This window comes from Kogia breviceps, chromosome 6, assembly GCF_026419965.1.
Source record: "Kogia breviceps isolate mKogBre1 chromosome 6, mKogBre1 haplotype 1, whole genome shotgun sequence".
Lineage (NCBI taxonomy): Eukaryota > Metazoa > Chordata > Mammalia > Artiodactyla > Physeteridae > Kogia > Kogia breviceps.
The window spans coordinates 103,382,075-103,405,088 of NC_081315.1; the positions used below are offsets into that span (position 1 = coordinate 103,382,075).

Here is a 23,014-nt window from a genome sequence, read left to right on the forward strand (position 1 = left end):
TTTTAGTCCTGGTTCTACTGCTTACTCGACCTTGCATGACCTTAGGCAAACTTTTTAACCTCCTTAAGACTAGTTTCCATTTCTATATAATGGGAATAATTGTGGCATTTTTAAGAGGATTATTGTGATGATTAGAAGAGATAATGCATCCAAACTGACCAAATTGTATACATTATTTATGTGCAGTTTTTCTTGTGTACCAATTATACCTCAGTAAAGTTGGGGAGGGGTGGGAAGTAGAGATAATGTAAGGACTTAGTAATCTAAAACTGCTGCTACTGTTATTTATTATCATTATCATCAGTTACTTGGAATCACACTAAATCAAAAAAGGAAGATCACATAGGGTTTAGTTCTCAAATTAAATCTTGTAATCATTAAGAAGATTGTCCTTAGGAGCCCATGAATTAATAACTAACATCAGGGTGTAAGGCATCATACAGTCTCAAAAGAGAAGTAATACTTCAGAACTGTCAGCAGTAAATATATCAATAGTATTCCTCGGGTTCTTTGGGGGAGTAGAAGTGTCAGTTAAATAGAATACAAATTATAACATTCTTTGTGTTTATTTTATACAAATAAAAAGTCACTTTTTTGCTTTGGTTTCTTAGTTGATAAAATGGGAAAATTTTTGCTAAAGTGTGTTGATATATTGTTAGTCTGTGTAGCATTAAGGAAGTGAAACAAAGGTAAAGGAATATTTGAAAAAAATTATTGTACAGGCATATACACCAGTCATCCTTCAATAATCATGTGAGACACTTTGAAGTAAAATTTTAGCATGGATAGTTTGAAAAGTTGGCTAATCCTGCTAGCCATTTTTCATATTCCCTTCATGTTCTGATTAATCAGAGAACCAAAGCTAATTTTAAAATATTAACTAATAACAGAGTGAAAATCTTGTATGAATATATTTGTGTAATGAAAGGTCACATTTTCTAAAGCAAAATGTAGATTATTTGGGAACTATTTATTATTTTAGATTACTTTTTGCTTCTTTAGATATGGGTAATGAAGAGTATACATTGTAGTAACTAGAAATGTTAAAATACTTTTATATGTATTTAAGAAAATTTATTTTTTATTTAAGCCAGCAACATGTTAAAGTGACCTGCCTTAGGGTTGCTTCTGTCTTAAATACACTAAGTTAGGCTACCAGTGTTTCTAATGAGCAACTGGAACCATGATACTAGCCAAATATTCTAGTGAGTCTGATCATATGCTCTAATATTCTGGTATTATTCTGGTATTATTAACTCCAAAGCCTTTTGGGTATGTTATGGCCTAGTGGCTCCTGATTTACTTTGCACATACTTCTTTTTTTTTTTTTTTTTTTTTTTTTGTGGTATGCGGGCCTCTCACTGTTGTGGCCTCTCCCATTGCGGAGCACAGGCTCCGGACGCGCAGGCTCAGCGGCCATGGCTCACGGGCCCAGCCGCTCAGCGGCATGTGGGATCTTCCCGGACCGGGGCACGAACCCGTATCCCCTGCATCGGCAGGCGGATTCTCAACCACTGCACCACCAGGGAAGCCCCATACTTCATTTTTCAACTTAAAATACTCTAGAGTTCTGTGACTCTAGACCATCTGTGAGCTCATGTTAAATGATGGGAATTTTTTTCATGGGAGTCTTTATCCATTTTTGTTTTTCTAAAAAGCACACTTATTGTTCTGGCAGTAGTGGTTGATGTTGTTGAGGTTTGTTTGTAAAAGAAGCACTTACTCTTTGGTGGAGTAATGGTCACTGCCTACCTAGATTAAGGTATGTTTATGTACCTTTGGCATTGTCGTTTGTTCGAGTTATTGGAGTTCCAGAGTTGCAGGCCTTACATGTGTCTAGAAGGTTATAGAGATGAAACTATGGATAATATTGACAAGTCTGTGATTCTTCCTGTTACATGCATTTCTTTGACTTAATCCTTGTTAACCCTGGAAATGTTTTAGACTATTAATAGAGAACATTCCTTCATTGTTGTTGAATATTTTGTTAGACCAAAAAAAAGAAAAAAAAAATTACCATCATGGAGCCAGTGCTGTAAAATGGTGCTGTCCAAAATCATGTGTGCATGTAGTCAGGGATTAAGTAAGGTGATCCACTGGAGTGCAGGAATTCTATTTACATTGATGTACATCCTTGATAAAATAAAACTTCTCCAGTAAAGGGGAACCAAGGCTCCTTGGAGAAGTGGTTGCTTCCATGGCTGGGGCTGGGAAAGTATAAAATGAATTTGGAGCATTTTGTGGTGCCAGAAAGTAAGGAAGTCTCAAAAAAAGGTAGATTGGTAGGACACAGGTGCCAATCTGAAAGAACTGCTGATGGCCGAAGCTGGAACAATTTGAGCAAAAAAATAAATAAGATAACCCATAGAATAAAATCAATGTCCATTTTTTCATATTGATGTAAATAAATAAATAAGGAAGAAGGGACAGCTCTATCTTACAGAAGAATTCCAATTTTAAAATGTAGAAGGAATGCAGGAAATGAAAATCACCCTTAGAACACCACAGTCACAATTATTACATCCAGCAATGAGTGCTTAAATCAGTGGGCAAAAGTTTGATTAGAATCAGAGTATGTGCATATTTTAAAAGTATCTTCCCCAATATATTAATTACAAAGGAGAAAGAGTAGCTCTGCAGTCGAGAAACCGAGCAGACACCAACTTAACCAAGTGATCCAGCGTAGCATCACCAGTAGTAACAAATATCCAGTCTTATTGGTACACTGATATGGTGCACTGAGAAATACACATCACTTCTGTAGTATTCTCGCCAAAAATGCATAACTTTGAACTATAATCATGAGAAAGCATCAGATATACTGAGGAACATTCTCCCAAATAACTGTTTGGTACTCATCCAAAATGTCTAATATCATGAAAGGAAAAACTGAGGAACTTTCATTGATTAGAGGAGACTAAGGAGAAACATGACAATTAAATGCAATGTGAGATCCTGGATTGGATTTTAGAACAGAAAAAGGACATTAGTGGGAAAACTGATGAATTCCAAATAAAATCTACAGTTTAGTTAATAGTATTGTACTGATATTAATTTCTGGGTTTTGATAATTGGTTATATAGGAAATTAACATTAAGAAAAAACTGGGAAAAGAATATACAGGAAATCTTTGTACTGCTTTTGAAACTTTTCTGTAGTCTAAAATTACTTTAAAATTTAAAATATTTTTAAAAACATAATAAAAATAAATAAATTAACCGTTACTAATCTTTGACAGATGGACTAACAGTGGCACCCTTACTTGGGCTTTATATCAGAAGTCCCTTGTCATTATAAAGGAGACCTAGTGTTTTGGGAGAAGAGTGAGAGTTCAGTCCCTCGGACAAGGAGGGATTGATAATGGAGCCCTTATTCTTTGGTTTGCATTCTGAGTGTTGTGATATATTATAGTTTATATGGCCAGTTAAATGGATATACATATTCTACTGTGTAGTTTTATCTGAATTAAGTCTGAAAAATAGATAATACAAATGAAATAGATAATAAATATACAATAGATAAAATAAAAATAGATAATAAAAATGAAAAATACACTTTTTTTTTTTTTTTTTTTGCGATACGCGGGCCTCTCACCGCCGCGGCCTCTCCCGTTGCGGAGCACAGGCTCCGGACGCGCAGGCCCAGCGGCCACGGCCCACGGGCCCAGCCACTCCGCGGCACGCGGGATCCTCCCGGACCGGGGCACGAACCCGCGTCCCCCGCATCAGCAGGCGGACTCCCAACCACTGCGCCACCAGGGAAGCCCCACATATTTTTAACGTGCATTCTCAGTTTTGTTAGTTGATGAGTGAATATCCAACAGAATTTGAAGAACTCTGCTCTAAAGGCATACTTTAGAGACTGATTCTTCCAAAGTCCAAAATTGATGAGCTGAACTTAGAAAGAACATTTAATTGCTAAAAAGCCTAACAGGGAAAGTTGTAGTCACAGGGGAGTTGGACTTTGGCTTTAACAAGGCTACGAGATTCACAAATACCATGGTCAGATCATGGCTTTAAAGAGGCAAAAAGGGGCTTCCCTGGTGGCACAGTGGTTGAGAGTCTGCCTGCTAATGCGAGGGACCACGGGTTTGAGCCCTGGTGTGGGAAGATCCCACATGCCGCAGAGCAACTAGGCCCGTGAGCCACAACTACTGAGCCTGCGCGTCTGGAGCCTGTGCTCCGCAGCAGAAGAGACCGCGATAGTGAGAGGCCCGCACACCATGATTAAGAGTGGTCCCTGCTTGCCGCAACTAGAGAAAGCCCTCGCACAGAAACAAAGACCCAACACAGCAAAAATAATACAATAAAAATTAATTTTAAAAAGTAAATAAATAAAAATGAAGAGGCAAAAAACAGGAGAAGCAGGAAGGGTAAGGAGGGGCAAAAGGATTAAATAGCTGCATTAAGCTGTGGTAGACCATGACTTTTAGTAAAGCGGTAGGCTTTAAGAAATGAAACTTGGAAGTATAACTGGGGGGCAGCTATCCCTTAGCTCACCCCCCCCCAATAAAAACCTCAAATGTTATAAAAGGCAGAGATCCTATGGTTATGTGTTCTCCATGTTCCTCTCATCTGTCAGACTCCTCATTTTACATGGGCAGTTGAGACAGTCAAATCTATGGAATAAAAAGAAGCTTCAGGAAGTCCATGTCCACTCATTTGATCCTTGATTTTATATTTATCCTTTGCAGTGCATGTTCAGTAGTGACATAGTAAACCAAAGTGAAAGCAACATAAGCAATGTCTAAGTCTGCATTATTTTCTGCTTTTGAACCAACTAGCTCATAAGACTTCCAGAAAAAAAAATCATTTTTCTCTAATAATTCCTTTTAGTGACTGTTCAGAAACCTTTTGTGTAAAGTGTCAGAGAGTAAAGGAATGTCTTCTCATTCTTGTTTTTCTATGCCCTGTAAAAGAAAATAAGAAAATCAAAACCAAAAAAGGTTAACTTATTGCTCAGCTGTTAATGCTGCCCTTTATTCCCTTTGAAGTATGAAGAATCGTTTATTTATGAAATTTATTGAATTACCTTGTTGTGGTACCATTGTAGATCCCTGAGTAGGTTAATGAATAAGATACAGTGCTTAGTCTCAAGGAGGACACTGGCATGTTAATAATAGGATACAGTAGAGATAGAATAGAGAAAGTAGTTCATGTGCTCTTGATTCTCTTGTTGACTTAAACCTCGTGTACCCTACTCAGGAATGTTGAAATTGAAGACCAAATGAGCCTCAAGATACTCCTCCAAGAAATATACAATCTTTACATTTTATCCTTCCATACTGGATTGCTAACTCATAGAGAGCAGAAACTATGTATTTTCCCTTAGTGTCTCTTTTATTACCCTGAGCAAGTATCATAGTTATTTTAGAGTCTTGGTAAATGATTTTTTTTTTTTTTTTTTGCGGTACGCGGGCCTGTCACTGTTGTGGCCTCTCCCTTTGCGGAGCACAGGCTCCGGACGCGCAGGCTCAGCGGCCATGGCTCACGGGCCCGGCCGCTCCGCGGCGTGTGGGATCTTCCCAGACCGGGGCACGAACCCCGCGTCCTCTGCATCGGCAGGTGGACTCTCAACCACTGCGCCACCAGGGAAGCCCCTGGTAAATGATTTTTAATAACTTTAGTTATAACAATGAAGGGAGATCCTTAGTTAAAAGATAGCCCTGTGCCTCTGTAGCTATCCTGTTATTTTCTAGATAAAAAAATTTTAATGCTTGTTATTAGTAATTTATTTGCATTTTGCTTAGAGATTCATTCCATTTAAAATTAAAAGTAATGAAGTAAGAAAGCAACACTTAGGAGGAGCCTTTATGGCTCATATTCAGTAGGCAAGACCGAGCAATAGTATTAGCCTTGCAAGTTGAATATTAAGCCCTCATTCCTCAGTTTACCTTTCTGCCTGTTACTGTAGCAAGAAGATATTCTCCATGATCTTGATCCTACTGTAGTCGTTATCAAACTTAACTCATTTAGAATAGACTTTTTACAGCCTTATTTGGGCTTTGCTATATTGTTAAATTAAAGTATTAGATTTTCTTTGGTAGGGAGTCTGGTTTTTAACACCTTTATTTTGTTTTCTGTTTGTTCTCAGGAATGCCCCAGCTTTAGCAGACCTAAAAGCTTCTCTGGAGATATTCGTATCTCTCTGAGTGCCACATTGGTTATAGTGGGTAGTATATCTACAAGTGGATATGTTCTACAAACACTGTGGCACACTCCGCCATAATTCCCCTGTAATAATAGCCTCTGGACAGTGACTTCTAAGCTCTGTTGACGGTGACTTTGATAGGAATAAGGCATTGTCTAAACAACTACTTTTTTGGGTCAGAGATTGATAGTACTTAATAGCAAGTGCCATAGCTGCTGAGGAGGCAGAAAAAAAAGATAGTTAACTTGTCATGGGAGATGACTCAGCATTCCAAATAATTTCTAGTCAAATTTTCACTACAACAGACTTGAGTAGAGAGACATAAGCATTGAGATAATGTATCTAGCGTTAACTTGCCTGACTGCGTCTCTCTAAGAGGAAAATGGTTTACCCCTCCTGTTCAGTATAATGAATTGTTTTGTATCTCTAGGGTAGCAGTTAGGTCAGCTGAAGGACTTGTGCCATTATTATTCATCTGTTCTGACCCTGGCTTGCATGGCATAGTGTATCAGTAGATCATATAAGAAGTAGAGGCCGGATGAAGCAGGTTGGGAGTGGAATGTATGAGACAAAGAATGATCATTGTATTGGCAGTCTATGGTTATAGTGGTTATTAAGTGATTCCTAATGGGGATAAATTTTTTAAAATTAGTTTAAATACAGTTGTGATTTATTTTCTTTCTCTGAGAATATTCAGAAACCTCTGAATCTTTTCCACCTTACTTTGCTTAACATGCTGTTCTCTGGCCTTTGTATCTTGTTCTACTTGACAATTGTAAGAAATGAAGCAGGGGATATAGTATTTTATCACTGCAGTTTAAAATTAACATATGCTATTTTGTTGCTGTAATTTCCATGATATTGTTTTATCAAGTTTTTTTGTCTCTTTAATTTTACTTTCTAGTTCAAGTGTTCTTAACCGGGGATATTCCCCGAAAAGTTCATGGACAGGATTTCATGGGTTCACAAACTTGAATGGGGGAAAAAAATGACATCTTTATTTTCACTAAACCCTAGCTGAAGTTTAACATTTCCTTCAAATATAAATGCTGATAACAAACAACAGTAGTGTTAGTAATACCTGTTCTTGCAATAAAAATCAAAGATATTTTCATATCACATAATTATTGTTTATATTCTCACTACTTTGAAATTATGGTAGATATTAGACTTACTACTAGATCTTACATTTTAATGCATTAAGAAAAAGTAATATATTACTCTATCTCAACTTACAATTTTTTTTAATTGTATTTCAGTATAGTTGGTTTCTTTTGTAATCCTACAAATTTGTGAATTTAAAACATGATTCTGAGAAGGAAACCACCATAGTCTTCACCACACTGCCAAAGGAATTCTTGCACAAAAAGGGTTAAGAATCTGGTCTGCCTCCTTTACTATTTGATCTTCACGCTGTCCCCAGAATGTTATACCTTAAGGACTGTGTCCTTAGAGTTATATATACATTCATATATATATTTATGTACATACATGTTATTTCCCTGACTGTGCCCCCCCCAAAAACCTCATACACTCTTCTGACTTCCACTCTTAACCTCTGTTTTGATGAGCCACAGCCTCCAAGTTCCATGCTGTTTTCTAGACATCTCCACATATATATTATGGAAGAATTTTAAGCTCTAAATCTAAACTTATTTTCCTTTTTAAGCCTGTTCATTTTCTTATGTTCCCCATTAATTAGTGCCGTTGACACCTTCCCACTCACTCAGTATTAAAATACAAGAATCACTTTTGATTCTTTGTTCTTTCTTATAACCTCCTCTGAAAGCGATTATTAATAAGTCACTAGGGATTATTAATAAGGCTGCTATGAACATTCTTGTGCCTTTTGGACATCTGTTTCATTTCTCTTGGGAAAATCCATAAGAGTAGAATTGCTGGGTCATAGCATCAATGTATATTTAAAATATATTAGAAACTGACAGATCATTCTCCCAAATTTATCATTTCACAGATTCATTAGAGATGCATGAGAGTTCTAGTTGCTCCAGATCCCTGTCAGTAACCCCTGTTATCCATCTTTGTTACTAGCTATTCTGGTTGGTGTGAAATGGTATCTCATTTTGCTTTAAATTGTATTTTCCTCATAACTAATAATGTTGAGTGCTTTTTCAAGTTCTTATAGGCAGTTTGTAAATCTTCTCTTTTAGAGATCTGTTCAATTTGTTTGCCCATTTTTAGTAGGGTTGTTTGCTTTCTACTGTTGATTTCTGTATTCTTTATAAATTATGGATACAAGTCTTTTATAAGATGATTAGTAATGTTTTGTGTTTGTTGAATAGGGCTTTAACCTTGTTGATGTGCCTTTATACCTCCTAATTTGTTCAGCCTTGTGAGGTAGAAGACATAGTTTTGATATCCTCCGTGTGGTAGCTAAATTAACTAGACACATAAGATGAAACTAAGCCAAGATGAAGAAAACTATGAATATTAAAAGGGGATCTCTGAAAACTTGAAAGGGGCTTGGCAACTTTACCTTTTTGAAGTGGGCTTTACAAACTGTTGTATATTTTAAATGTTTTGTCTAACAGATTAAGCTTTAAACACATTTAAAACATGAAATAAAATTGTATTTACAAGATCATTATTGGATCTACAAAAGGTATTAATTTGTAATATCCAGGAAGTCCAGTAGAGGGATGGAAATTTGAAGTTGTAGGCCTTTTTTTTTTTTTTTTAAGTCCTGACACATATAAGTATATAACCTCACTTTAAGATGATGCTAAAATCATAAATATGTAGCAAATTTGCAAATGTGAGGCCCAGGTCAAATGACTCTCCTGGCTGCTTATATGCTAGATAAAACTAGACAGAGCAGACTTTGTTCCACTTCTACACAGTTTAGTTCCTCTTTTTAAGAAAAATGTAACTAGTCTTATCAATTGATAAATTGATAGTTAATATAATGACTTAGGAATTTTCTTTTTATATGGTTTAGCTGTACCTCTTAATTGTGGAGGCAGGAGAGTGTGCTGCCATTTGGCCTCTGGTGTGCTAAGTGTCATACTTGCTCATATCTTTCTCTAGAGAATGATGAAGAAAAGGAGAAGAAATCCAAGTCTGTAAGGTTTTCCATTTATTGCCTCTATCACAAGAGATTTTCAGTAAAGTAAGGGTGAAATTATTAATGAAAATCAGGTGTTTTTTTAAATTTGAGAGATTCAGTTAGCCCATGTTCTTCTTACATTCTTTTCTTACAAATGCTTAAAAAATTTAGATATATTAATACTACTGTTTATATTGAGGAATTTTCTTTTCCTGGTAATATGGTTCAGTGATTGCAGAAGATAACATTTATTTATTTATTTATTTATTTTAAAATATTTATTTATTTATTGGCTGGGTCTTAGTTGTGGCATGTGGGATCTTCGTTCCAGCATGTGGACTTCTTAGTTGTGGCATGCGAACTCTTAGTTGCGGCATGCATGCAGGATCTAGTTCCCAGACCAGGGATCGAACCCGGGCCCCCTGCATTGAGAGTGTGGAGTCTTACCCACTGGACCACCATGGAAGTCCCAACATTTCTTTATTAATAGACCCCTATTTTAAAATATTTTTCCAATTGTTTGTACAGCATGGATGCTAGAGCTTGTTTTGTTGAAATATATCTAGCAGTGGCAATGTATTATAGCATGCTAGAAACAGTTGCAATAGAGTGTTGGCAAAATTTGTCTGAAAACTTTAAAATGATTAGAATGTTATCCCAGAACAGTGTTAGTTTGGCCCTGAGGAATAGGTGCAGGGAATGGAGACCCAGTGTAAAAGGAGGATGAATACCCTAAATTGTTCAGGGGGATTAAAAGGGCATACAGTATGTGTCATTTTATAAATTCTTAACCCCATATGTAAATTATGAGCTATTATAAAATTTATGTAATGAATTATGAAAGATTACAAAATAATGTAGAATTTTTGCTACCTTTTCTGTAAAATTATGAGATTGGAGTAGATTTTGTCTCACCTGGTGGATCCTGAAGTTTAGTAGTCCTCAAAGTTGGTAAAAAGTACAGAAGCTATTTTTGACATTTTAAAAAGCCAGGAAAAAGTCATATATTTACTTGCAATAGGACTGTAAAGCAAACAAAAAAAATTTTCTTTATATTTGGTTCAAATTGATATTACTTTTTCTTCATAAAATTTGCCAGACAAAACAACTTACCTCTTATTGGCATGTCGTTTCATTAAATTAAATAGGGAATTAAATTATGAAAGATTGGAAATCACTGTGCTATATATCATCCAGTGTTTCCCAAGGTTTAAGTGACCATAGTTTACTCTTACAAATTAAGATTAATACATGTATTTATGGACAAACCAGAGATCCATCAGTGGCCATGTTTTTCTATTACCTAGTTATGTGTAGTAGACTTTCAGAGGATTCGCTTCCAAGATTCGTTTTCAATTACTGTGTTCCTAGACTTAATTCCACTCCATTTGTGTTGTTCTGCAACTACAGTTAAACTGTGTTCTAAAATTTGGATTAATTCGTTTCAGGGCACTAAATAGTATTTTTTATTGGAAATAAATGTTAAATAACAATTCTCTGTTGTACAGAACTCTATAATGATAATTAAAGGTTAATATACTTGTTTTTATATTTCAGCCACATGCTGTCTTGTTGATCATTTGTTTTCTGAGAACTGAATTCTAAATTTAGAAAAATAAGAATACGTTTTACTCTTCTCTCCAGATAACTCTTTGATTCCCTCCTTTCTTCTACCCCTTCTCTCCTATCTCCACCAAAGTGGCAGTATATGGTATTCGGTCTCCATTAATGGGTAAAATACATAATTCCTGAGCACCTGAATAAGATCACTTTAAAGTGATATAAATTAAGAAGATGGGGAAGAGATTATTTTTTCTAAGTCAGGGCTACTTCATTTGTTCTCTGTAAAACTGTGTATTGAGTATGTTAGATTGAATCCCAGTGGGTGGACAGGCAATAGTTGCTCGGTGGGTAGTTAACATGTTTCATTGTCTGCATTAGAAAGGCATAATACTTTTTCTGTCCCACCTTGAAGAGAAAATGAATTTTAAAATGCCTTGATGCCACATTTAGTGACAGCTTTTAGTCTGCGGAGAAAAACAATTTATTAATGAGATGCTTGCTCACTAGTAGTCAAGAAGTGTCAAATGGATATGCTATGTAGTTGTCAAAATGTGAGTTGGAATTTGGTTTTTAAATGGTTTAATATAGCACCTTTTTTATTTACCCATAGTGTAAGATTACTATTGTTCCATAATTCATCAGATCTGCATTCCTAGATTTTCATAATTATTTACCTACTTATGGAATAATATAATTTGCATCTAAATTTAGTTTTCTATAACACATTTTTTCAAGAGCATCAATCATATTATTCATTAGTGAATAAATACAATCTCAACACATGTATCAACATGAAAACTACGCATTATGAATAGTACGGCTGTAATTCCTTATTCTAAAGGGTCTCTGGTGCCACCTACTGAATAGTTTTTTTACAAGAAGAAAAGTACGTGAAATCAAATGGACTTTTTACTTAATCCAATTTTTTGTTTTGTTTGGTAAATTAATAAACTTCATTTTTTAGAGCGGTTTTGGGTTTACAGAAAAGTTGAACAGAAAGTACAGAGTGTTCCCATATACTTTCCCCACTCAGTTTCTCCTATTATCAGCATCCTTCATTGCTGGTTGTACATTTGTTACAATTGATGAATCAATGTTGATAAATTATTATTAAATAAGGCCCATAGTTTACATTAGGTTCACTTTTTGTATGCTGTACAGTTGTGTGGGTTTTAATAAATGTACAATTTCATGTATCCACCATTACAGTGTTATACACAGTAGTTTCACTACTGTGTAAATCCTCTGTACTCCACTTATTCATCCTTCTACCCCATGCCCCAGCTTGTGTCAAACACTGTCTCCATAGTTTTGCCTTTTCCAGAATGTCATATAGTTGGAATCATACAGTATATAGCCTTTTTAGATTGACTTCTTTCACTTAGTAATGTGCATTTAAAGTTCCTCTTTGTCTTTTTGTAGCTTGGTAGATAGCTCATTTCTTTTTATTACTGAATGATGTTCCATGCTGTGGATATACCACAGTTTTGTTTATCTATTAACCTGTTGAAGGACATTTTGTTTGCTTCCAATTTTTAACAATTATAAATAAAGCTGCTATAAACATTCACTAGTTTATATGCAGACATAAGTTTTCAGCTCATTTGGGTAAATACCTAGGAGTGCAATTCCTGGATCCTGTGGTAAGATTTTAGCTTTGTTAAGAAACTGCCAAACTATCTTCCAATGTGGCTGTACCAATTTGCATTTCCATCTGGAATGAATGAGAATTCCTTTTGCTCCACATCCTCACCAGCATTTGCTGTTGTCAGTGTTTTGGATTTTAGACATTTTAATAGGTTTGTGGTGGTATCTTTTTATTGTTTTAATTTACAGTTCTTTAATTTACAGTTCTTTTTATATACTTATTTGCTATCTGCATATCTTCTTGGGTGAGACAATCTGTTCAGATCTTTTGCCCATTTTTTAATCAGTTTTTCATTTTCTCATTGTTGAGTTTATATGTTTTGGACATAAAATCCCTTTATCAGGTAAGTGTTTTGTAAGTATTTTCTCTCAGTCTGTGGCTTGTCTTTCCATTCTCTTAAGTTGAGTCTTTCACAGATTAAAAACTTTTAATAAAGTCTATTTTATCAAATTTTTTCATGCATCATGCTTTTGTTGTTTTATCTAAAAAGTCTTTGCCAAACCCAAAGACACCAAGAGTTTTTCCTATGTTTTCTTATTGTGGTTTTATAGTTTTGTGTTTTACATTTAGGTGTATGACCTATTTTGAGTTCATCTTTGTGAAAAATACAAGGTCTTTGTCTAGGTTCTTTCTTTGCATGTGGTTGTTTGGTTGTTCCACCATCATTTCTTGGAGACAGTCCTTTCTCCATTTGATTACTTTTGCTCCTTTATCAAAGATCATTGACTCTTGTTTGTGTGCATCTATTTCTGGGTGCTCTATTCTGTTTCACTAATCTGTTTGTCTGTTTGAGTTCATTATCATACTGTCTTGATTACTGTAGCTTTATAATAAGTCTTGAGGTTGGTAGTATCATTTCTCCAATTTGGCTCTTTTTTGCTATTGTGTTGGCTAATCTGTGTCCTTCACCTTTCTATATAAACTTAAGAATCAGTTTGTCAATACCCACAAAGTATTGTGGGATTTTGATTAGGATTACATTGAATCTATGAAGTTGGGAAGAACTGACATCTTAACAATATTGAGTTTCTATCTGTGAACATGGGATGTCTCTCCATTTATTCAGTTCTTTGATTTCTTTCATCTGTTTGTAGTTTTCCTTATATAGATCTTGTATATATTTTCTTAGCTTTATACCTAAGTACTTCATTAAAAGGGTGCTAATGTAAATTGCATTAAGTTTCAAATTCCGCTTGTTCATTGGTGGTATATAGGAAGATGATTGACTTTTGTATATTCACCTTGTATCCTGCAACCTTGCTATTATTAGTTCCAGGATTTTTAAAAAAATTTTTCCAAACAATGTTATATGTAATTTTTTTTTTTTAGAGTACAGAATAACATGAACATTGTCAGTGCATTTTCAGAATAAAAGTAACTGGTTCAAAATCTGAAAAATTATCATCCTCTAATGAATATATAGACAACAGTTCTAAATGCTGTATTAATCTATTGAATCCAGAAGTATGCTGAAAGAATAATAATCTAAATCATAATCCATGACATAGTAACCTTATTATTGGCTTGATTCCTCAAATCAGTTAGTTAAAATGAGAATAATCTTATGTTTACCCTAATAGATTTTTTCTTTTATTTTTATTGAGGTGTAGTTGATTTATAATACTGTATTAGTTTCAGTTATGCAACATAATGATGCAAAATTTTTATAGATTATACTCCATTTCAACTTAAAACATATTGGCTATATTCCCTACATTGAACAATATATCATTGTAGCTTATTTATTTCATACATAGTAGTTTGTACCTCTTAATCCCTACCCTGCCCCACCCCTTTCCCTCTCCCCATTAATAATCACTAGTTTGTTCTCTATATCTGTGAGTCTCTTTCTGATTTGTTATATTCATTCATTTGTTTTATATTTTAGATTTGACATATAAGTAATAACATACAGTATTTCTCTTTCTCTGTCTCATTTTGCTAAGCATAATACCTTCCAGGTCCATCCACATTGTTGGAAGTAGCAAAATTTCATTCTTCTTTTATGGCTGAGTGTATTCCATTGTATATATATATACCACATCTTACTTATTCACTCATCTGTTGGTGGACACTGGGTGACTTCCAAATCTTGGCTATTAAACAGCATTGTTGCTGCTATGAGCAGCATTGTTGGAAGGTTTTTAAATTACTGATCCAATTTCATTACTGGTCTTTTCATATTTTCTGTTTCTTCCTGGTTCGGTATAGGGAGATTGCACATTTCTATGAGTTTGTCCATTTCTTCTAGGTTGTCCATTTTACTGGCATATAATTTTTCATAGGAATCTGTTATGATCCTTTGTACTTTCGTGGTGTTGTTTGTTACTTCTCCTTTTTCAGTTCTGATTTTATTGATTTGGACCTGCTCTCTTTTTTTCTTATGAGTCTGAATAAAGGCTTATCAATTTTGTTTATTTTTTCAAAGAACCTGCTCTTATTTTCATTGATCTTTTCTATTGTTTTTTAAGTTTCTATTTCATTTATTTCTGCTCTTATTTTTATGATTTCTTGTCTTCTGTTTATAGGATTTGTTTGTTCTCCTTTTTCTGGTTCCTTTAGATGTGAGGTTAGGTTGTTATTTGAGATATTTTTTTCTTGATTCCTGAGTTACACTTGTATCACTTACTTCCCTCTTAGAATTGCTTTTGCTGCATCCCATAGATTTTGGATCATTGTGTTCTCATTTTCATTTGTCTCTATTTTTTGTATTTTTTTGTTGTTCTTTGATTTCTTTGGTGATTCATTGGTTGTTTACTAGCACATTGTTTAGCTTCCACATGTTTGTGTTTCTTGCAGTTCTTTTCTTGTAGTTGATTTCTAGTGTCATAGCATTGTGGTTGGAAAAGATGTTTGATATGATTTCAGTTTTCTTATGTTTACCAAGGTTTGTTTTGTGGCCTAGCATGTGATCTGTCCTGCAGAATGTGCCATGTGCACTTGAAAAGAGTATATATTGTTGCTTTTGGATGGGATGTTCTATATATATCTATTTAAGTTCACTTGATCTAATGTGTCATTTAAGGCCAGTTTCCTTGTTGATTCTCTGTCTGGATGATCTTTCCATTGATGTAAGTGTGGTGTTAAAGTCCCTACTGTTATTGTGTTACTTTCAATTTCTCCCTTTATGACTGTTAATATTTGCTTTATGTATTTAGTTGTTCCTCTGTTGGGTACATATATGTTTATAATTGTTATATCTTCTTCTTGGATTGATCCCTTGATTATTGTGTGATGTCCTTTTTTGTCTCTTGCTACAGTCTTTGTTTTAAAATCTATTTTGTCTGATACAAGTATTGCTGCTCCAGCTTTCTTTTGATTCCTATTTTCATGGAATACCTTTTTCCATCTTCTCACTTTCAGTCAGTGTGTGTCAAGTAATTATTGATAAGTATGTATTTATTGCCATTTTGTTAGCTGTTTGGGGGTTGGTTTTATAGTTCTTTTTTGTTCCTTTTTTTCTCTTCTTTGTGATGTGATGACTGTCTTTACTGTTATGTTTGGATTCCTTTCTCTTTTTCGTCTGTGTATCTATTTTGATTTGTGATTACTATGAGGTGTGTGAGTGTGTGTGTGTGTGTGTGTGTGTGTGTGTGTGTTTATTTATTTATTTTAAGTTGCTGATCTCTTAATTTCAAACTCATTTTTAATACCCCCAGTATTTTTAATCCCCTCCCCCCATGGTTACTGTTTTTGAATCATATTTTACATCTTTCTGTTTGTGTACCCTTAATTACTAATTAGGGATATAGATGATTTTACTACTTTTGTCTTTTAACCTTCGTACTAGCTTTGTATGTGGTTGATTTACTACTTTTACTGTATATTTGCCTTTACTAGTGAGATTTCTCCTTTCATAATGTTCATGTTTCCAGTTGTGGCCTCTTTTTCTCTTAGAGAAGTGCCTTTAACATTTCTTATAAAGCTGATTTGGTGAAGCTGAACTCTTAGCTTTTGTTTGTCTCTAAAACTTTTAATATCTCCATCAAATCTGAATGAAAGCCTTGCTGTGTATAGTATTCTTGGTTGTAGGTTTTTCCCTTTCATTACTCTAAATATATCATGCCACTCCCTTCTGGCCTGCAGAGTTTCTGCTGAAAAGTCAGCTGGTAGCTGAATGAATGTTCCCTTATGTAATCTGTTGTTTTCCCTTGCTGCTTTTAATATTCTCTCTTTATTTTTAATTTTTGCCGTTATAATTACAGTGTGTCTTGGTGTGGTCCTCTTTGGGTTGATCCTGTATGGGACTCTCTGTGCTTCCTGGACCTTTCCCATATTAGTGAATTTTTTAGCTATTATGTCTTCTGCCCCTTTTTCTCTCTCATCTCCTCTGGGACCCCTCTAGTGGGACTGTACGTACGCTTGATGTTGTCCCAGGGGTCTTTTAAACTGTGCTCATTTCTTTTTTCTGTTCAGCTTCAGAGATTTCCACTGCTTTTGTCTTCCAGCTCACTAATCTGTTCCTTTGTGTCATTAATGTACTGTTGATTTCTTCTAGTAGTGTAATTTTCATGTCAGTTAAATTGTATTCTCCATCTCTGTTTGGTTCTTCTTTATATCTTATAACTCTTTGTCAAACTTCTCACTGTATTCATCTCCAGGAATTTTTATGTTGATTCTTTCATATAGACAATTTTGTTATCTGTGAACAAAGACAGTTTTATTTCTTTATTCCCTGTATGTGTACGTCTTGTTGTTTATTCTTGTTACCTAGAGCTTTTTATTATGTTACCTAGAGCTTCCATTATGATGCTGAATAGGTGTGATAAGAGGGGACATCCTTACCTTGTTCCTGATCTTAGGGGGAAAATATCTAGTTTTTCACCATTAAGTATGATGTTAGTTGTAGGTTTTTATAGATGTTATTTATCAAGTTGAAGAAGTTCTCCTCTGTTCCTGGTTTGCTGAGTTTTTATTATGAATGAGTATTAGGTTTTGTCAGATGCTTTCTCTGCATCAGTTGAGGTGATCACATGATTTTTCTTCTTAGCTTGTTGATGTGCTCAATTATATTAATTGGTTTTCAAGTGTTGCATCTGCTTTGTATACCTGAAATAAATTCCACTTGGTCATTGTGTATAATTCCATTTGTACATTGTTGGATTCAATTTGCTAGTATTTAGCAAGATTTTAAAATTTATTTTCATGAGAGATATTGCTCTGTAGTTTTGTCTTTATCTTTCTTTTGTATTACTATAATGCTGACCTTAGAATGAATTGGTAAGTACTCCCACCTCTTCTATTCTCTGGAAGAGATGGTAGGGTATTGGTGTAATTTCTTCCCTAATACTTGGTAGAATTCACCAGTGAAACCATCTGTGTTGGTGCTTTCTGCTTTGAAAGGTGATTATTCATTTACTTTTAACAGATAAAAGCTTACCCATGTTATGTATTTCTTTGTGTGTGTTTTGCCAGATTGTGTGTTTCAAATAATTGGTCTGTTTTGTGTAAGTTATCATATTTGTGAGTATGAAGTTGTTCATAATGTTTATTTATCATCCTTTTAATATTCATGAGATCAATTATGATGGCTTTTTTTTCATTTCTGTGTTTGTAACTTGTGTCTTGCCACTCTTTCTTGGCATCCTGCTTAGAGGTTATCAATTTTAACAACGTTTTCAAAGAACCAGATGATCTTAGTTTTTAAGAAGGCATAGACTATATATACTGGATTCTTTATTCTGATAGTTCTCTAATATCATCTGCTTTTTAGTTTTCTTAAGGAAGGAAAGATTCTGAAAGCATATCATAGATTTTTTTCCCCTTAATCTGATTTTTGTTTTATGGTTCCCATAGGCTTTTCAGATCTTACTTAATGTTGAAACATAGAGGCATATCAAAAAGACAGCAAAGAGTTGCTTTTTGTCAGGATAAGTAACTCTGCCCCAAGGAGAGTTTTACTGTGGGGATTTAACCAACTCTACCCTTTCCTATGAGAATTCAACACTAAATCTCCAGGAATTGTCATGAGATATGACAAAATTGAAAAATCATTTGCTCTTTTGCTTATTATTCTACATTTAGACTTAAAATTTTTCCACAGGGTTAGAGCTGCTCAGAATGTTCCCCTAGGAAGTTTAAATGCCTCACTACATCATTAAGCTTCAAAGGTTATTAAAGGTAGATAACATAAATCACCTTAGTATATTTAAACTGTCTAAAGAGATAATTCTGTATGTTTATGTAAATTATATCTTTTAAACGTAAGGCATATGAATAATTTGTTTTTTAAATGAATTGTTAAAGAAGTATTTATTTTTTAAATGACAAGGAATTTTATAACCAAGGAAAATTTGGTTTCTTGATTCTGGAAATATAGACGATTAGAAATATGAAACTCTCATTAAAGAAACAATGAAAAATCCTAGATTAAAAATCAAAACTTAAAGTAGAGAGCAAGAATATATATCTGTATCCAAAAGGAGAAAATCTCCCCGGGTAATTTTTAGCCATTGACTAATTGCCACAGGGTTTAAGAATCTGAGTTCAAACTAATTCAAAAATCTAGAATTTAATTTAAAATCATCTTGCATTGGAAGCAACCCAGTTGTCCATGGACAGAAGAATGGATAAGCAAAATGTAGTGTATATATACAATGGAATATTAGTCACCCTTAAAAGGGGGAAAATTCTGACATATTCTTCAACGTGGAGGAACCTTGAGGATATTACACTAAGTGAAATAAACCAGTCACAGAATGACAAATACTGTGTGATTACACTTATATATGAGGTAGTTGGAGTAGTCAAAATCATAGAGACAGAAAGTAGAATTGCAGTTGCTGTGAGTAGAGGGAGATGAGAGATTATTGTTTAATGGGTATAGTTTCAGTTTTATAAGATGAAAAGTTATGGAGATGGATTGTGGTGAAGGTTGCACAACATAAATGTATATAATACCACTGAACTAAACTATACACTTAAAATGGTTAAGATGGTAAATTTTATGTTATGTGTATTTCACCACAATAAAAAAATTTTTTTTAATCATCTTTGTTTTCAAAATAGTCCCAAATATAAAGTTCTTTTAAAAATGAATTCATTCCCCCCAAAATAAATAAATCATAAAACACATAAGCAAACAGTTTATAATTGTTGGCAGAAATAATAAAGAACCAGAACCAACCTTCAAAGACTGGATTTTGTAATTAAAAGTTAAGAATATAAAAAGGGTATATTTTAATCTATTTAAAGAAATATGAAGTTTAAAATTAGAATCATGAGTAAAAGCTAGAGACTATCATAAACTTCCCAACATGTATAAAAAAATAAACAAGTAGAATGTCTAAAAATGAAAAATATAATAATGGAATTTTAAAACATAATGAAAGTTTTAAACAACCAATTACATTTGGGAGGGTCATTGATAATTGGGAAGGTTTAAGAGTCACAAAAAATGCAGCAACAAAATGAAAAATATGAAAGATGCTAAGAGACATGAAAAATACAGTGAAATGAGGTATTATGTGTCTAATCAGAATTTAAGATGGGGATTATAAATATAATTTAAGAGGGGCAATATTTAAAGAGATACTACCAGAGAATTTTCTAGAATTTATGAAAGACATGAATCATATTCAGGGATCCTAGTGTTACCTAACAGGATGAGTGAAAATAAATTCACATCAGACTTAGTTGAAGACTGCAGAGCAAGAGAAAATGTTGATAACAGCCAGAAGTACAAGACTGATTACTTACAGTTGAATAACAGACTGACATCTGCTTTCTAAGCAGAAATGGACTCCTACAAAAGAAACTATCAACTTAGGATCTGGTAAAAACTCTTTCAAGAACAAATTTGTTTGCAGGTTAAAAAAAACGGAAAACAGAAACTTTACCTCCAATAGACTTAAAACAAAAACAAAACCAAAAACCCCTCTGAGAGTTATAGTTGAGGAAGAAATAAAACAATCTTGAAAAGAAAGTCTGAAAAGCAAGGAGGAATGAAAGTACGATTGGTAAACATTGAAGTAAATCTAAAGAAAAACTGATTGCATAAAATAAAAATAATAGCTACCTGTGGGATTAATAAATCCCATTAATACCTGAAAACAAGAGCATGTAAGCCTAGAGTGGTATGAGTGGAATTAAAGCATTGTACAGTCCTTTTTAATAGAGCAAATATATTTATTAACTTCAGACTTGCCTTGACAAGGAAAAATAATGCAACTGAAAATTTTGGGGCTAAGTAATGAAAGAATAGCTCTAAAGATACTAGTTTCAAACCAGTAGAAGAGGGAAAATACATGGAAAATTTTTTTCAAAATAAAAACTGGGACCTATAAAAGCAAAAAATAGGAATAAATAGAAATACTAGTTATTTAAATAGATGTAATATGAATTCTCCCATTAAGACATCGATTATTAGATAGATTAAAAATTCAAATCCACCTATATGTTCTTTATAAAAGAAAATGTGAAAGGCTGGAAAATTGAAAATGTGAAAGGCTGGGAAAAAATACACACTAGTAAAAGCCTGACCAAATATGCATAACAATGTATAACATCAAACATAATGACTTATAAAGACAGAGAGAAGTATTAAAAATTAATTGAAATTTTATATCATGATAAAAGGTACTGTTTCACCAGAAAACCATGACAATTGTGAATGTGTGTGTCAGAATAATACAGCCTGAAAATATGACGCAAAAATTATCAAACGTTCAAGGATAATATCATAGACAGCGGAGTTTAAGATCTTGTTAAGTCCAACAGACCTAATGTTAATGAGAAGAAGATTTGAACAACATAGTTAAACAAGTTTGAGGTAATGGACATACATAGAGCCCCAAACCCAATCATTGCAAATTTTGAAACCTTATAAACATTTTTTCAAGTATGCTCAAAATTTTATAAAAACTGACTTCATTTTGTGCCATTAAGAAGTTATCAACAAGTAAAAACTGACATCACACAGACCATATTTCTTGATGCAGTTCAGTTAAGATGGTAATCAGTATCAAAAAAGATAACTTTAAAGGAATAAGTTTATGCATATGGAAATATAATGGCATTTCTAAGTAATTTATGGGATAAAGAAGGAATCCTAATGGCTCTCAGAATATATTTGGCACTAAATAATATTAAAATACATTTTAAAGCTTGTAAGACTTATAGGATTTGGTAGAAGGAGATTTATAGCCTTAAATTTTTTTTTTTTTTTTTTTTGCGGTACGTGGGCCTCTCACTGTTATGGCCTCTCCTGTTGCGGAGCACAGGCTCCGTACGCGCAGGCTCAGCGACCATGGCTCACGGGCCTAGCCACTCCGCGGCATGTGGGATCTTCCAGACCAGGGCATGAACCCGTGTCCCCTGCATCGGCAGGCAGACTCTCAACTACTGCGCCACCAGGGAAGCCCTTAAATTTTTATATTAAGAAGAAGATTGGAAATTTAATAAGTCAGCAGAGCATCTAAGTGAAGGAGTTTTTTTTTTTTAAGTAACCCTAAGGGACTTCTCTGGTGGTGCAATGGTTAAGAATCTGCCTGCCAGTTCAGGGGACATGGGTTCGAGCCCTGGTCTGGGAAGATCCCACATGCCACAGAGTAATTAAGCCCATGTGCCACAACTACTGAGCCTGCGCTCTAGAGCCTGCGAACCACAACTACTGAGCCTGTGTGCTGCAACTACTGAAGCCCGCACACCTAGAGCCCATGCTCCACAACAAGAGAAGCCACCGCAATAAGAAGCCTGCGCACCACAACAAAGAGTAACGCCTGCTCACCGCAACTAGAGAAAGCCCACGCGCAGCAATGAAGACCCAATGCAGCCAAAAATAAATAAATAAAGTAACCCAACCCTAAATAATTAGGAGAAAGGCAGACAAAGAAGATATCAACAAAACTTGTGAAATAATATGCAAAGATAAAATAGAAAATATAAAGTTAAAAAGTCAATTTTTTAAAAAAGGCTATTAAAGTTAAAATGTCAAAATTTGCTGGTACCTGAAATTTTACATCCTAAAATTCTAGGAATTTAATGCTTCAAGTATTTTGCTCATTTTTAAAGTTTTTGGTCTAGGGAGATTTCCAAAATTATTGTCTTTGATTTTTTTCTCCTGATAGGGATTGTTAGAAAATAGTTGCATTATATAAAAATTATGTAATTAGGCTGCTGCTTTTTGAGGACTATGTGATAAGCACTAGGTAAGCACTCTTTATACATTAGTTCATTTAATCCTTGAAGCAACTCCTTTAGACACTATTAGTAAAACTGCTTTACAGATAAATTATGGCTTATAAAGTAACTTACACAACGTTATACAGCCCGTAATCAGCAGAGCTGAAATTTGATTCCAGGTGTATCTGACTACAATGATGTATATTTCCAACCATTCTTCTATATTGCCTTCCAGTGTACTATTTATTATGGGTTAAAAATATACTAAGTTTGGTGGTTCTCCAAGTGTGATACATGGAACTCTTGGGTCTCTAAAACTCATTCAAGGAATCTGCAAGGTCAAAACTTTATAAAAATATAATTCTAAGATGTTATTTGCCACTTTTGCTGTGTTGACCTTAAAACTGATGGTGCAAGAGCAATGTAGGTTAAAATTACTGGTACCCTAGCATGAGTCAAACCAG

General features: G+C 34.2%; 1 protein-coding gene across 9 annotated transcripts in view; it reads left to right on the forward strand.

Moving 5' to 3' along the window:
* Positions 1-23,014, forward strand: part of LCORL (ligand dependent nuclear receptor corepressor like) — a 180,749-nt gene that overhangs the window by 76,252 nt on the left and 81,483 nt on the right. The window lies entirely within an intron of this gene.